Source organism: Puma concolor, chromosome B3, assembly GCF_028749965.1.
Source record: "Puma concolor isolate L17-30 chromosome B3, mPumCon1.1.hap2, whole genome shotgun sequence".
Lineage (NCBI taxonomy): Eukaryota > Metazoa > Chordata > Mammalia > Carnivora > Felidae > Puma > Puma concolor.
In genome coordinates, this window is record NC_141672.1 from 64,840,756 (window position 1) to 64,857,775 (window position 17,020).

Below are 17,020 nucleotides of genomic sequence, written 5' to 3' on the forward strand. Positions count from 1 at the left end.
TCCAGTGTAAGCATAATATGCCACTATTGTTAAAAGTTAACTTTCTTCTTTATGAAAAATTTCAATGTTTATTTATTTTGAGAGAATGAGATAGAGTACAAGCAAGGCAGGGGCAGAGAGAGAGGGAGCTAGAGAGAGAGAAACCCAAGGAGGCTCTGTGCTGCCAGCACAGAGCTGATGTGGGGCTGGAACTCACAAACCCCAAGATCATGACCCGAGCAGAAATCAAGAGTCAGACACGTAGGCGACTGAGCCACCCAGGCACCCCAAAGTTAATTTTATTCTTAAAAAAAGTTTTTAAGGTTACTTATTTATTTTGGAGAGAGAGAGAGAGACACGGAGAGTGAGTGGGGGAGGGGCAGGGAGAAGGGGAGAGAGAATCCTAAGCAGGCTCTGCACTGTCAGCATGGAGCCCAATGTGTGGCTCGAACTCACAAACTGTGAGATCATGACCTAAGCCGAAACCAGTAGCCTGACTGAGGCACCCAGGTGCCCCAATTTTATTCTTTCTTTTTTTTTTTTTTTTAATTTTTTTTTCAACGTTTATTTATTTTTGGGACAGAGAGAGACAGAGCATGAACAGGGGAGGGGCAGAGAGAGAGGGAGGCACAGAATCGGAAACAGGCTCCAGGCTCTGAGCCATCAGCCCAGAGCCTGACGCGGGGCTCGAACTCACGGACCGCGAGATCGTGACCTGGCTGAAGTGGGACGCTTAACCAACTGCGCCACCCAGGCGCCCCTATTCTTTCTTTTTTTATTAAAAATTTTTTTAATGTTTATTTATTTTTGAGACAGAGGGAAACAGAGTGAGAGTGGGGGAGGGGCAGTGAGAGAGGGAGACACAGAACCCGAAACAGGCTCCAGGCTCTGAGCTGTCATCACAGAGCCCGACGTGGGGCTCAAACTCACAGACCGTGAGATCATGACCTGAGCCGAAGTCGGACGCTTAACCGAATGAGCCACCCAGGTGCCCCCCAATTTTATTCTTAATAGCAGTGACTGTGAAACTGTGTGCTTATTTTTCTGATGCTATTGTTGGTAAGATATTCTAAGAGTTTTTCATTCTTTTGTTTATTCCTTCGACAAACATCTGTTGAGAATCTATTTTGTCCCAGGCATTGCTGGGGATATAAAATGAAAAGGCCTAGGGCTTGTCCTTCAGGAGCTCATTGAATGGTGGAGCTGTAGTGGCAGTGCAATGACAGTGATGATACAGGTAGTAGGTGCTTTGGGGGAGGGGTGAGCTGGTTGCTGTGTCCTTGTGCGAGGGGTGGGGAGGTTTGAAGGAGATCAAGTAGCAACCTGAGGGAGGAGACTGTGGAGCTCTTTTAAAATTAAAAAAAAAAATCTTTTTTTAACCTTTATTTATTTTTGAGACAGAGAGAGACAGAGCATGAATGGGGGAGGGTCAGAGAGAGGGAGACACAGAATCCGAAACAGGCTCCAGGCTCTGAGCTGTCAGCACAGAGCCCGACGCGGGGCTCGAACTCATGGACCGCGAGATCACGACCTGAGCCAAAGTCGGATGCTTAACCGACTGAGCCACCCAGGCGCCCCTGGAGCTGACTCTTGAAAGGTGAGCTGGAGTTCACCAGGATGCGCAGGAATGGGGACTCACGTGCTTTCTGGCAGAGAATGACGGTTCTTTCCTGTAGGCACAAGGGAGTGACCAAGTGTGTTCCACAGAGATTAGTAATCCTTCAGTGTGTGGTGGGGAGACAGGGCAGAGCAGAGCTTGCCCATCATGCTGAGACAATAATCAGGGAAAGGTTCTTGGAAACTATGCGCTCACAGTATCGAGAAGGAAGGACTGGGTTTGGGGGCAAGACAGGAAGATGAGGTATGGAGGCTACTGCTGCTCTGCATAGAATTGGGGGGCACTGTGGGAGGTGCCCAAGGGAATGTGCACTGCCCCTAGATTCCTAGCGGGAGGTGAAATACTTTTCTGACTCTGAGAAACGTGTTAGAAGTATCTAGTATGTGAACTGTTTCTGTACATGGTAAAATGTAGCCCACAGTTCCATGTGTCCTGCAAGAACATGACAGTAAACCTTTTTCCTTTTAAAGATTTTGTTGTTGTTGTTGAGCAGCAGGCAAAATTTATTGGAATATAAAATTAGGAAAAATGGTAGGAAAGCTCTCTTTACAGTGAGGGGACATCCGGAAGTGAATGCCTGAGAACTATAGGTGAGAGTCCTTGTTTTATAAGCTTCTGGTCAGCCCTCCTCTTCCCCTTCCCCCTTGTTCCTTCTCAGGTTCTACCCTTATTGGCTTGATAGCTCTAGGTGTTGGGTTGTCCATTCCTGATTGGCTCGTTTCCAATGTATGAGGGTTGGTCTAAGGCCCTACTCAGGTCTTTTGTCAAATTCCTGAGGGAAAACCTGAGGGGGAATAGATGGGGTCTGTTATATTCCTAAGAGGAACCTTATGCCTGAGGAAGTTTGCTTAGGGGGTCAGTGAGACACTCCCAGCATTGTTCCAAAATAGGTGTTTTTCCCCACCCAGGGACCTCAGGCCCTAATCTTTCCCTCTCTGCCTACTGAATCTGATCTTCACCTATCATACTTCCACCTCTGAACATGTGACTCCTAACCGCCATTAGGAACCAGGATGACGACCGATCTTAACTGCTATTTACTGAAGGGGGTTGATGATAGGGCAGTCAGGGCAGGTTCAGAGGTCCATCCAGGGGTCTGATATAATGGGAGGGTGTTTGGAACATCGGGGCTAGCAGAATTTTTTTGGATGTCGTATTTTTCTGGCATATGTGACAGCTTCTACAAATGACATACAAAAAGAATATTAGACCAACAAACATTAATATTCCAAAACAATGCCTCCTAGGGAGGAGGCCACACCATAGGAAGGGAAGGCACATTGTAGCCATCCAAAAAAAAAAATCCCTGGCATGCCTGGTCATATTTTTTAAATCAATTTAACTATAGTTTTTCCTCCCTCTTCCATATTATTTGGATCTGGTGATACTGTTGATTAGAATAACTAAACACCTAAACTAGTTCATGGTCCTTAATCCTCAATTCCTCCTTTGGCCATCCAGTTTCCATATGAACAACTTCATGAGGCTTATTTCACTTTACCTCAAGGAAAGATTGATCTTTGATATCCAGATTACTACAAGTTTAGTCAGCTGTTTATCTGTCCTGGAGCTAGTAGCACTATAGTCCCCAGTTTGGTCATAATGTCCCTTCTTAGCAAGGGAGTGTGGCTCTCTGGCATTATCAAAAAAGGACGTGAAAGATAATCAAGTCTCCCCATATGCACCCCAGTGGCTGAGAGAAACATCTAGTCATAAGTTTTCTGGAGACACCTCTAACTGTTAGGTTGTGTTTGGATAGTTGGCCAGGAGTGGAAAGGAGTCCAGAAAAGGTGGCTCTGGTGTTAAGGAAATCAACCAGTTTTCCTTCTATATCCAGAGTTACATGAGGTTTTGGGTTTCTGATAGACAGTTGATTTAGGGGAGCCCCCGTAAAGAGTCCTGGGCCCCGTCAGTCCCAGGGGACATTAGTTATCTAAGCCCTCAAAGATAGAGGTCCCTACAAAGGGCCATATTTCATTCTTTCTCATTGCCACATAGTATTCCATTGTGTATATAAACCACAATTTCTTTATCCACTCATCAGCTGATGGACATTGAGGCTCTTTCCATGGGTGGGTGATGGGTATTGAGGAGGGCACCTTTTGGGATGAGCACTGGGTGTTGTATGGAAACCAATTTGACAATAAATTTCATATTAAAAAAAAAAAAGATAGAGGTCCCTGAGGGCATTCAGATGTCTAGTGATTGTCTCCACACGAGGGGCATAGTTCACGGGGTTTCCACTTCATTTGTCCCCTCTGAGGACGTTCTCATTTCCAGTGTTCTTAAGGGCCGTAGAAATGGCACTTAGTGCCAGGACCTCGGGAAGTCCGATCTGACATAGTATGTAGGGCAGCAACTAAGGCCTCACATTTTTTTCTTAAACCACCTTTCCTGTTCCTTACTCTCCTCTTGATCTTGGTTGTAATATACCCAACTGGCAACTCGTAAGAGCTTTCCCAGGGTCCCTTCAGGGCCAACAACCAATTTTTGCAGTTTTCTCCAAATATCTGGGGCCAATTGAGTGATACATTTGTCTTTCAGAATCGTCTCACCCTCAGGGATGTTAGGGGAGATAGCCATATATTTAATGAGAGCCTCCTTTAACCTTTCCAGGAAGGCCCCCGGGGTTTCATCCTGTGTCTGTAAGATAGTGGCTAATTTAGTGTCATGTAAAGGTTTAACCCTAGACCTCCTTAATTTTTCCAAAACATAAGCTTGGAAGTGGCAGTGATACCATTCCCCAATGGGACGGTTATAGTCCCAATTAGGATCTTGGGGTAGAACTGCCTGAGCTCCAGTAGGGAGCTGGAAGTTCCCTATAGGACCTCCAGTCCCATGGTAATTAATGCGTTGCTCATCTCCGTACCTCTCAGCCACTGCCAGAACCCCACATTTCTGTCTCATTAAGAGTCTGATTCAACAAAAGCATTATATCTTTCCAGGTCAACTCAAAAACATATGTAATATTCTGAAAAGCCTCTATATACTTATCTGGATCAAAAAATTTACCTAGACCTCCTTTTATCTGTTTTAAATCTTGTCATGAAAAAGGTACTTAAATCTTGTAAAGTAAAAGGTCTCTCCTTCTGGTATTCTAGCTTCTCGTAAGTGAAGCATGCCTGTTACATGATGGGAGGGCTTGGATAAGGGGGCAGCAGGAAGCTGAATCGCACTTTTTATATAGATTGAGGACCCGAGGAGGAGGAGGTGGAGGTGGAGACTTCTCTTCCTCCTTCTCTAGGTCTGCTTTCTTTGGATACAGGTAAGGGGCCCTTAATTGTTTCCCTGCTTGATTGCTGGGTTTTAGAAAGCGTTGTCATTAAATCTGGATTGACCTTACATTGCTTATATATATCTTGATTTTTTTCTTAAGGCCCAAAACACTGAACATAGGGGACTTCTCCCCATTTCCCCTCAAATTTGCAAAAAAAGTCCAATTGTAGGATAATATTATAATTGACATTTCCCTCTGGCAGTCACATTTCCTCCACCAGTTTGTACTGGGGCCAAGCCTTTGTGCAAAAGAAAACGAGTCACTTTTTCTTTAGGGTTTGTAGATCACAATGCATTTCAAAGGAGTACTGGCCTTTGTTGGGGAGTTACCCATTTATAGGAAGAAGAAGGAAAAGGCGTCCCTTATCTCAATTTCCTATAACTGGCCAGGAGAAACCTCATCTCCTGGCCCTGCGTTTTGGCTGGCTATGCGACTGGCAGCCAAAAGCCCTGGTAGTCTTGTGAGGTGCTGGGAGTAGCCACTGTTACCCAGGCTTGACCCTACCTCCGAGAGCTGACCTGGTCTTCCCCAATTTCTCATACCCCAATGTTGTCTGACCAAGCAAGACTCCCCTGGTTGTAGAAGAATGCATTAATTTTATTTTGGCCCCAAAGTAATTTACATCCCAATTTTTTCAGAATGCATCCTAAAGGAGTATTGACCTTGGTTGGGGAATTGCCCATTAATTTTTTTTTTTTTTTAAGTAACCTCTGCATCCAGCATGGGGTTTGAACTCACAACCCCGAGATCAAGAGTCACATGCTCCACTGACTGAGCTAGCCAGGTGCCCCAACGTTTTTCAAGGTAGAAGATGATAACCTGGCTTCCCCCACCTTCCACCAAACTTGTTTAGTTGTGTTATACCTTTGGTTCATCCAGGTGATAATCAATGGGTAACCTAAGTTAGGGACTGGGAAGGAAAGGAATGAGTTAGCAAGGACACTGGAATCATTCAATGGTTAGGCAGAAGATTATAGATCTTGTTCAGGTGAAGGTAGAGGCAGAGAGAGTATCTAGGATAATTCCTATATTCCTTGCTTTGTCACTAACTTTTAAAATTGCCTTCTGGGGAGCCTGGGTGGCTCAGTTGGTTGAGCATCTGACTTCAGCTCAGGTCATGATCTCACTGCTAGTGGGTTTGAGCCCTGCGTCGGGCTCTGTGCTGACAGCTCAGAACCTGGAGCCTGCTTTGGAATCTGTGCCTCACTCTCTCTCTGTCCCTCTCCCGCTTGCCCTCTGTCTCTTTCTCTCAAAAATAAATAGATGTTAAAACAAAAATTTTACAATTGCCTTCTGAGACCTTTCATGGGCCAAGGTCACTGTCATTCCTTTTTTACTCAGTCTACAGAGCATGAAAAATGAGTCATTTGGTCTTCTCTTTTACTCATTCCATAATGCAAGAACCAGTTTGGTAACCTACATGAATCATTAGATTATCCTTTAATTGACTTTGGGATATTTACAAAAAAGGATCTACTTTCAAAGGATAAGATTTACCCCCCAGTAAGGATTTACAAGAGAACATGCCCAAGTTCTGCCCTCTTCTTTAAAATGTTTGCTTTTATCTGGAACTAGGAAAACATTTCATAGTTGGAAAAAATTTGGTGCCAACTCAGTCTTTAACTGAGCTATTATGTTTGGTATTTTGAAGAGGCTTGGGCCTTTTGTGTTTTTAAAACCTCTGGTTCAGGCACTTTCTTCTGTCTGTAATGTCTCCACATGTTTCCCTCCTTCCCATTTCCAACTTCAGGCTGGGGAATACAATATACTCTTTGAGGCCCAGGACAAATATTGTCCCTTCTGCCTTCTTGGCACCCTCACATTGCAGGCAGGGAAAACTGCCTCTTCTGGACTGTTTTCTCCAGTTGACTGTGTGCCCTTTTAACAGAGGCTCCACATGCCCATCTTCGAGTTGCCATTATTATTATTATTATTATTTTATTTTTATTGAAAGGAGATACAAGTTTTTTAAAAAAACTATAATGTTTATTTTTGACAGAGAGAGAGAGACAGAGCACGAGTGGGAGAGGGGCAGAGAGAGAGGGAGACACAGAATCTGAAGCAGGTTCCAGGCTCTGAGCTGTCGGCACAGAGCCAGATGCGGGGCTCAAACTCACGAGCTGTGAGATCATGACCTGAGCTGAAGTCGGACCTCAACCGACTGAGCCACCCATGCGCCCTGGAGATAGAAGTTTATTGAATATGCTGCAAGGGAGCAGTGGGCAGGACAGCACAAAGGAGAGACTAGTCTGCCTCAGTTGCCATTATTCACATACCTGCATACAGCATAACATTCATTCATTTAAGGTGTACAGAACTCAGAAATGTATTGACCAGTGTTCTATCTGCCTGGGAAGGTTGGAACCCAGAGCCTACCCTGAGGAGGCTACACGTGGGTGCCCAACCTGGGGGCAGGACCCCCTGGCACCTGGCAGTAGCAATAGGTGGACATCAGGGAGGACTGACAGGAAAGCAGGATGGGCCTGGGGTTCAGGGCCAGGACTATTGGAAGGCCTGGAGGGACAACATAGGCAGGGACCAAGACAGGGATTTGGCATGGAGTTGGGAGAGGGTGAGAAAAAAGGGGCCACTGGGATGGCTTAGGAGGGGACTTAGGGACCAGAGCTAAGGCATTACCCAAAATGTGAGAAAAAAATCAAGCGACCAGCCAAATTGTTAGCACAGACTGCAGCTGTCACTACATTGTTGAAGAACGGGGAATCATTACATTTGAGAAGGAAAACTTAAGCTGGGCCTAGAAGAACATGATTTGGACATTTAGAGGTATGTGGGAAAGAAATTCCGGGCAGAAGGGTGGTAACGTGTAGTGTTTATAAATGGAGAGGCCGTTTGTGAGTGTGGGACCAGCAGCAGGTGTGGGGGCTACAGGACCCAGGACGGTGCAGTCCAACTATGGAAATTCAGGAAAGCGTGGCAAAGGAGTCTGTGCCAAATACAGAAGGAAAGAAGAGGACCCCTATGCTTTCTGAGCAGAAACAAGAGTGATGAGGACAGCCATGTGTTGGGGAGATGGTGTGAGTGGTTGATCGAAGCCTGGGAGTCCTGGTGTCCTGGAATTGCCAGGAGACTTAGATAATCAAGTGAGAGCCGAGGCAACTCCAATCTTGGTTGGTGTGTGCGAAACCACCATATACGCAGTCCCCATCTTCCTGGAACATAGGATTTATTTGGGAGATTTGGGGGGAAAATACTTTTATATGGAAACAAATGCAGCTATACAGTCTTGGGGTAGAATGCAGATTTAGAATGAGGTTTCAAATAAATGTTGTGCCAGTTGTTCTGGATGATCCCTCCCTCACCTCTAGGGAGAACTTGTTGCCCTGCACCTCATGGGCACCTCAGTAGTGAAGGTTGGGAGGGCCTGTGAGACATTCTTCATGGGCTGCTGGGAGAGTTAAGGAGCCTCACAGACTTGGGATGGCCGCGCCCGAAGGTCAGCGGCTGGCACTGACTGGGCAACAGGACCAGGAATCCCTCCCTATTTTGTGTCAACTTTTCTCGCGCTGTCATTGGGGGGGCACTCCACTGAAAGGAAGAAGAGGAAACTCTCCACTTCCGAAATCACCTACTGGTGTCGTTTTCACATTAAAACACTTCTTGTGTTAGAGGAATGGAAGTTTTTAGGTATCTCAAATTCCTGTTACTCAAGACTTACACATGTGGACCTAGAAGTAGATGTGGGAAGGATTGTTTGTGTAAACAGGCGTAGCCAAGGAGTCACATGGATGCTAACTTTGAGGTTTTTCCCAGATTACTTAGAGACTTAGAACAAAATGGCTGGAGTGAAGTAGTTAAAATGAGAATAATCTGAAGGACATATACTTACTTTACTCTTATTTTTCTAAAAACGTCAAGCTTTCTGCCCTCTTCCTCTACTATATAAATGATCACAATAGTGTTCATTTATTCCTGCTTGTCAGGAAAGCTAAAGAATATAGAATCAACAGAAGTAAAAAGTGGCCTCTCCCTTCTCCCTGAAGTCTTCCTTCTGTCAGGGTTAGCTGACAGAAGCTGTAATTGTTGTGTATTTTTTAAGGACACACTCTGGGACTACTTCGGCTACCAGGTAATTTTCCAGCTTCTGGGAGACTGCAGGGAACATAGTAGACAAGGTTGTAGGCCTTCTAGATTTTTCCCTTTACAAACATGCATCCATTCAACAAATATTCGAGCACCTCTTTGTTTGAGACATTGTTCCAGGCATTGGGGTACCTCTACGTCCAATCAGGCATGTATCCTGTTCTGCAAGCCTTTCTCCTTATTTGTACCTCTTAGGCATCATTCCATTTTGGTCCAAAATGGACTGACTCATTCCTTTCAAAAGCTAGTCCATTGTATGAATGTGTCATAATTTGTCTAATCTTCTATATGAGCACATTTACACTTGTGACCTAGTTTTTCACTGTTACAAACATAATAATGGGGATATTTTCATGTTCTTAGTGGCTACTGTGAGCCACCCCTCCTCCTAGGCAAAGATGGTCTGGTAAGCCATGACTGTAGGTTGGATGCCAAGCCCTGGGCCTGGCTTTTTAAAAAGGGCCACCAGATTTCCTGAATAGTGGTGACCTGGGAGGAGCCACAGGGTTGGCCAGAGGCCCAAGTGAAGAGGCAGCTCTTTGTGAAGGAGTTTTTGGGCGAAATGCCACTGAGAGATGTGACATCCCACCTATCTTCTTGCCTACCTCAGAGCAGCTACAAAAGTCCCTGTGTTCTCTGTGTGCCTGGATTCCTGGTGGAAGCTGCTGGATGGGCTGGTATCTTAGCTGGCACCTGTGGAACCTCAGTCAGTCTGGCAGGCACATGCTGGGTCCCGTAAACAATGCTTATGGACATTTGCCCCTCCTTGTGGCTTTATTTCCTTAGGTCAAATTCCCACGTGTGAAATTTCTGGTTCTCACATAGGTTGCCAAATCACCCTCTTTTGAAGGTTGTAACAATTTACACCCTCATTAACGGTGACTAAAGTTCATCTCTCACCCCCCCCCCCCAACCCCCGACCCATGATAACAATGGCTATTTATCAGTCTTTTTGACTCTTGTCACTCTGGGAGAGTGAAAATGGCATCTAATCATTGCTTTAAGTTGAATTTCTTTAATTGTTGCTGATGTCAAGCATCTTTTAATGTTAGTAGGTTCTATTTCTTCTGTGAAATGCTTTTTCTTTTGCTGTTTTAAAAAATATAGTTTATCTTTTATTAAAAACATTTTAAAATAATTTTTTTAATGTTTATTTATATTTGAGAGAGAGACAAAGTGCGAGCAGGGGAGGGGCGGAGAGATAGGGGGAGACACAGAATCTGAAGCAGGCTTCAGCTTTCGTTTCTTTTCTATAACTTCCTCCAGTTTCTTCTGTAATGTAATCACGTTTAATGTATTTTTCAATTATTTGTATTTGAAATCAAGCATTATAAAGATATTAAGTCATAATATGCAAAGTTTGAAACAATGAAAATCCTCCCAAATTAAAAAATAATCAAGAATCATATATTCTAGAAAAAGTTGGCTTAGTCAACTCCATTTAAGTATTGCTACAGTCTGTCTTGAATTAATGTTTTAAATTATATAAAGTCTTTAGGAACACATACCCTGCATAAAATCCAACAGCCCTGTATCCTACATCACATTTTATTTCTTTAAAAAAGGAATATCTTATCAATCTCTTAAGCTCTTCTTATTTTTGAATTTTGTGAGAAAGCTTTATTTTTTTCCCTTCCTCTGCTTATCTAAAGACTTTGAGATGACTCTGACATGTCTTCAGAATGTGTTAATACTGGTTGAACTTCTGTATTAATAGGCAACCAGCATAAATATTTATTTTGGCAGCATATCAGGGATACCAAAGATTCCTAGAACTTCTTAGGGCGATGTCAGATAATCCAGCTTATATTGTACAAATAATTTATAAAATTATAATGAAATAACATATAATGTGACATAATAATACAAGGCAGCTGCTTCTAAATCCCTGGCCTATGTGATATATGTTCCAAATGGGATTGAAATTCAGCAGGCGGAAGCTCAGAATTCTAGTGTTAATGACAGAAAACACCAATTAGCTTTAATGAGCAGATGTGCATTTTAAGCAAATAGTTGGAAACCACATCCACCTTGTCCAGTTTTGGACAAGCTCTTCTAGGACCTTAAGTTTATCATGTTTGTATTAAATAGCAGTATATATATACATATATATATGTGTATATATATATGTGTATATATATTTGTATATATATATACAGTATATATATTAAATAGTTGTATATATGTACATATATACATATATATACATATACATATATGTACACACAGTATTAAATGGTCTGTATATAAATAGACTTTATATAATTTAAAACATTAATTCAAGACAGAGACTGTAGCAATACTTGTAGCAATACTTAAATGGAGTTGACTAAGCCAACTATTTCTAGAATACATGATTCTTGATTATTTTTTAATTTGGGAGGATTTTCACTGTTTCTAACTTTGCATTAAGTATGACTTAATATCTTTATAATGCTCAGTAATGAATAGCACAGTCCAAAGCCTATCTGATATAATATTCAGAGTCACAGAAGGGAAGTTATTTTACTTTACCAATTGATTATTCTGTTCAATCTTGTCTCATAGGTGAACTACTGATCAGTTCAAATATCTTCCTAAGTAGCCAAATCTCCTGCAGGGGAATTTTAGACTTTAAAAGTATAGCATCCTAAAACTGTTGATCACGTATCAAAATGATTCATTGAACAGCAAAGTTTTTAGTTATGTTATTTTGTATTCTATATTTGCTCCCTCGGAGGTTATTTTAAAGGCTACAAAGAATGCTACAGCAGGAATGGCCTGCTATTTGTTTGAGATTTAAAGGAGACTAAGTATGAAATCACTATTGTGTTTGTACTTGGAAATTAGTCAGAATGAGTTAGAGGAGGTGGGATCTGTTGACGTGAGACTTGTTTAAGTGGGTCCTCTTGTTTATATGCATTTGCTAATGGGACAGGCAGGTCGGCAAACAATGACCTCCAGAAGGGTACATTTGGCCCTTGTCCTTCGGTCTACCTGTAGGATCCCACCCTTCCAGCCAGACACTGCTCCCTGCCTTCCTCTCTTCACAGCAGCTTCGGGGCCTCAGCCTCCTCAGCCTTCTCCACAGCCCAGCCTTGTTGCCTCCTTGTTTCCTTGCATAGTCAGCTTTGGCCTTCTCAACACTCAGGTTCCTCAGTTCTCATCTCCTTTCATTCTGCATCTCCCACCCCAAGCCCCCTTCCTTGGCTGCTCTGGTCATATGGATGAACTCTGTTCATTTACTTCTGATGGGAGGGGAGCAAGATCATGCCACCTTTCTAGTCCACAGGTCTGTGGATCTGCATGTGGGGGGCATACCTTTGCAAGGGGGAGCAAGTTTTCATTTCTGAGGACCTGAGGTCAGAGTGGGGACTGATGGTGCTGACAATAAAGTGTGGTGGGGAAAATTCACTTCCTTCCATATCTCCCAGGAAACTACTGATACCACTGGTATCTGGACTACATGTCGGCCAATATCAGGGTTCCTGATCTACCAATGCCACCTCACTTGCTTGTTGCATTTCCCAGAAGTTTCTTGATAGTCAGTCACCTGGTGCCAAACACAATGGGAGTATTAGAAAGCAGGCCTCAGTGCCTAGAGCTTAGTAACCATTCAATAAGGATTTGTTACATGCATGTATGAATGAATACAGGGGTTAGATCGACTCTTCTGTAGCTCCTTTATTTGGAATCAAATTACAATACTTGACATATTTAGGGGCACTTGGGTGGCTCAGTTGGTTAAGCCTCTGATTCTTGATTTCAGCTCAGGTCATGATCTCATGGTTTGTGAGTTCAAGCCCCACACCAGGCTCTGCACTGACAGCAAGGAGCCTGCTTGAGAGTCTCTCTCTTCCTCTTTCTGCCCCTCCCCCACTCATATTTGCAAGTATGCTCTCTTTCAAAATAAATAAAATTAAACTTAAAAAAGTTACTTGCCATAGTCATATTTTAACAAATTGATAAGGTGTATTTACCTTGTGAAACAGAATAAAGGAAACCTCATTTAATATGGAGCTGGGAGGCCAGAAGATTCATGGCATCAAGCCCTGCATCGGGTTCCGCGCTGACGGCACGGAACCTGCTTAGGATTCTCTCTCTTCCTTTCTCCCTCTCCCTGTCTCTCTCTCCCTCAAAATAACTTTTAAAAATGCTAACTAACTATTTTAAAACTAACTATTTTAAAAATAACTAACTTTTAAAAATGCACAAAAGTTTTACCAAGCATTTACTGTGTTTTGAGACATTGCGTGACATGTTTAGAGGGTTTTCCTTAGTTTTTGTACTCAAATTGACTAGCCTTGGTTGGGTCCTTTCCTCCAACACCAAGCCACTGTATCAGCACTTTCTCTACCCTAGGAACAAGATCTCAACCCTGCTACCAGAGCCAATCTGCTTTTCACCTTGTCTTTCTCCTTCACCCACAAACATCCTCTTCGTTCCTCCTGGAATAGCTCAAACTTCAAAGGCTCTGCCCAGCCCCTGCAGGAGAGACTTGGGCAAAGAACCCCAAGGTTACTGTGGCTGCTGGTCCATGCATATCACAAAAACCTAGTGGGCCATTATGTGTTTTCTTGTCTCCTTGGCTGGGCCAGGAACTCCTTAAGTGCTGGCTCTGTGTGACCCGCCCTACCACTCCCAGGGCCCCTGGCAAAGGGAGACACACTTACTACAGTTAAACTTTATTATAACATTCTTTCCAAGGAACATAAGGACATGTTTCTTATTAGACCATAAACTCCGAGGGCAGAGGTCATGTCATATTGGTCTTTCTGTAACCCAGCACTGGCGTAGCCAGCATATTGTGGGCATAGAGTAGTGGGAGGTAAGTGAATGGATTGGTGAAAATTTACAGGAGGTAAACAACATACATGGGATAGTTTCCTGAAAGCCTGTCATTCTTTTCTCATAAATTACAAGTATTTTCAGGGGCACTTGGGTGGCTCAGTCGGTTAAGCGGTTAAGCGTCTGACTTCAGCTCAGGCCATGATCTCACGGTCCATGGGTTTGAGCCCTGCATCAGGTCTGTGTTGACAGCTCAGCGCCTGGAACCTGCATCGAATTCTGTGTCTGCCCTCTCTCTTTGCCCCTCCCCTGCTCATGCTCTGTCTCTCAAAAATAAATGTTAAAGAAAATAAATGAATAAAAGCACTTTCAGCACGAAAGTTGTCTTGGAAAATAAAAGTATTTTCAGGATGAAAGTTTTCTTGGAACTCAAGTACATGATTAATAAGCAGGAATAGCCAGTGGTTGCTGGTAAGCCAAGCTGGGGTGACAGTAGTCAGCTTGTTATATTGATAGAGTGAAGCTGTGTGTGGATTTTTAAAATGGCAGATCTTACCAAAAAAAAAGCAGACCTGAGATAGTTGGAAGAGTGACTCCATATTACTTAGGGATAGAATTCAGGGGTGGGGAGATGAGAAAGGAATTAAAACTGGTTCAAGTTTTCTGGGCTGGAGATTGAAGTGGTTTTTGCCATTAACAGAGAGAAGAATGTGAGATAAGAAAGAAGGTGCATGATTAGTTTGGGCTTGAATATGTTTCTGAACTCCAGCGTCCATAATTATTAAATAGGGGTTATGCTTGCTCTTTCTGAGGAAATGAGATAATGTGAAAGCACTTTGAAATTTGAAAAGGGAAGGACTAGACAATTATGTTAATGATAACCTTTATTATGATTTTAATTATACTTAGATATATTCTTTTTTTTAATGTTTATTTATTTTTGAGAGGGAGGAGGGGCTGAGAGAGAAGGGGACAGGATTTGAAGCAGGCTCTAGGCTGAGAGCAGAGAGCCCAATGGGGGACTTGAACATGCAAATCATGAGATCATGATCTCAGCCAAAGTCAGATGCTTAACTGACTGAGCCGCCCAGGGGCCCCATGGCTGCTGTTTATTAAGGCTTTAGATCTGATCCCCCAGCTCACTGTCTTCACCTGTATCTTTAAGCTCATAAACTTGGCTCACACCTGTCCCATCTGAAAATCAAACCAAACAAAACCCCTAGCTACCATCCTATCTCTTTCTCTTCACAAGCTTCCTGCAAAGATAAATCTGATTAGCTCACTTCTCTTCTTACCTCCCTACTCCCTCTCTAATCCGGTTTTTGCCCTTATCACTCCACAATGAATGAGTCATCAATTGAGCCCCATGTGGACAAAACAAATTGGCACTTCCCTTCCAACTTTTGGTTGATCTCCCTGAGCCACTTGATCTCCTGGCTGTCCCTTCTTTTCTTGGCTTCTCACACAGGTCTCCCCTCCTTACTATCAAATCTCAGCTCCTCTTGAGTGCCCTTTATTGGCTCCCTTTGGACTCATTCCCTAAATGCCAGAGTCCCTGGGTTTATTCTGTACTCTGTTCTTTCCATTCTCTGTGCTTTCCCTGGGTGACCTCATCTACAACCACAGCTGCAGTTACTAGGGACTTATTGAAAATTCACATGCCTGTTCAGACTTCTCTTCTGACTTCTGGGCCCATAGGCCTACATGCCTCTGGACAACTCCATTTAAATGTCCCTCAGGTACCTCAGCCTCAGCCTCACCTTAACAGAATTCATGTCTTTTCAGTCAGATGTCTTCCCCTGGATTCTTTGTGAATATTGTCATCATCCAGGATCCCAGCTTCTTTCCCCCATTTCTAGTCAGTTATGAATAATAGCAAGATGAGGGAATTTTTGTTCCCTAGAATCCCAGAGAAGTTGAGGGATGCATATTGGCTTGATAGGGCTGTACGTCCAAGGAGAAGCAGCGGATTGAGGAGCTACACATACAATGGAGAGAACCAGGTGGTAGGAATGGCATATTGGGAGCTGGCCCAGTGAGGGAAGGGTAGCTATGGGTGATGCTTCCAATCCTGGGTAACCTTAACTGAGCATCAGTGGGTGCTGACGTATTTGGAGCTCTGGAAGAAAAAGGAACAAAGCTGGAACGTACCCAAACAGATCTGAAAAGAAATACTTCAGAGAGGAATGGGGACAGAGAGAAGCTCAACACAGTAAGACTTGGAAATGGGAGGGCCAAGTGTACTTCAATTTCTCAAGGGTAAGAAGCCCCTGAGTGAGTATGGGTTATAGATGTTCATTTCATTTACAGGTTCTACCTCCAACCTGATCTTCTTTTTCTTAGTATCCTCTAGGCTACTGCACACCCCCAACTCTTGTTTCATCTTATCAAGCTGTTGTCTCTTTAAAAAAAAATTTTTTTTTCAACGTTTATTTATTTTTGGGACAGAGAGAGACAGAGCATGAATGGGGGAGGGGCAGAGAGAGAGGGAGACACAGAATCGGAAACAGGCTCCAGGCTCTGAGCCATCAGCCCAGAGCCTGACGCGGGGCTCGAACTCATGGACCGCGAGATCGTGACCTGGCTGAAGTCGGACGCTTAACCGACTGCGCCACCCAGGCGCCCCTGAGCTGTTGTCTCTTTTAACTTTTGTATGTTAAGGTAAAAATTCCTTTGCTTCTTACACAAGGCCCTTCAGGATATGGTCCCCGTTTACCATGTAGCCCCATCTCTTGCTCCTGACTACACAGTCTTTTTGCTTCAGCCACATGAAAGTTTTTCCAGCCCTTTAAAGGCATCACACCTTCATATAGCGGTTCCATGTGCCTTTTGGAATATCTGTCTTACCCTCTCCTCCCTAAACTCATTCATTCTCCCACTTCTACTTTTCCCTCAAGCACCATCTCAGAAGCCTTTTATAACCCCAATCTGATTTTCTCTGGCCTATCATGGCATTCTACACATAAAAAAAAAAAAAAAAAAGACAAACCAAAAAAACCCTTTACCACATCTCACTGTAATCAGTTAACTCACCTCTCTGCCTTAGCAGACTGGCTATGTTAGGAAGGTAGATTTCAGCGTAGCTGGCTTTCTATCCCCGATATTTAGCTCATAAACAGCAGTTGATATTTCCAAATGAATAAATAAAAAGTTATCAACCATGAAAGTTTTAAAGTTTAAGCAGTAGGATATTTAAAAGAAACTTTTTAACATTTAAACAGCAGGCCATTTAATGGTCATTTCACGTGCTAGCCATTCACCTTGTTCCTGGAAGTGAG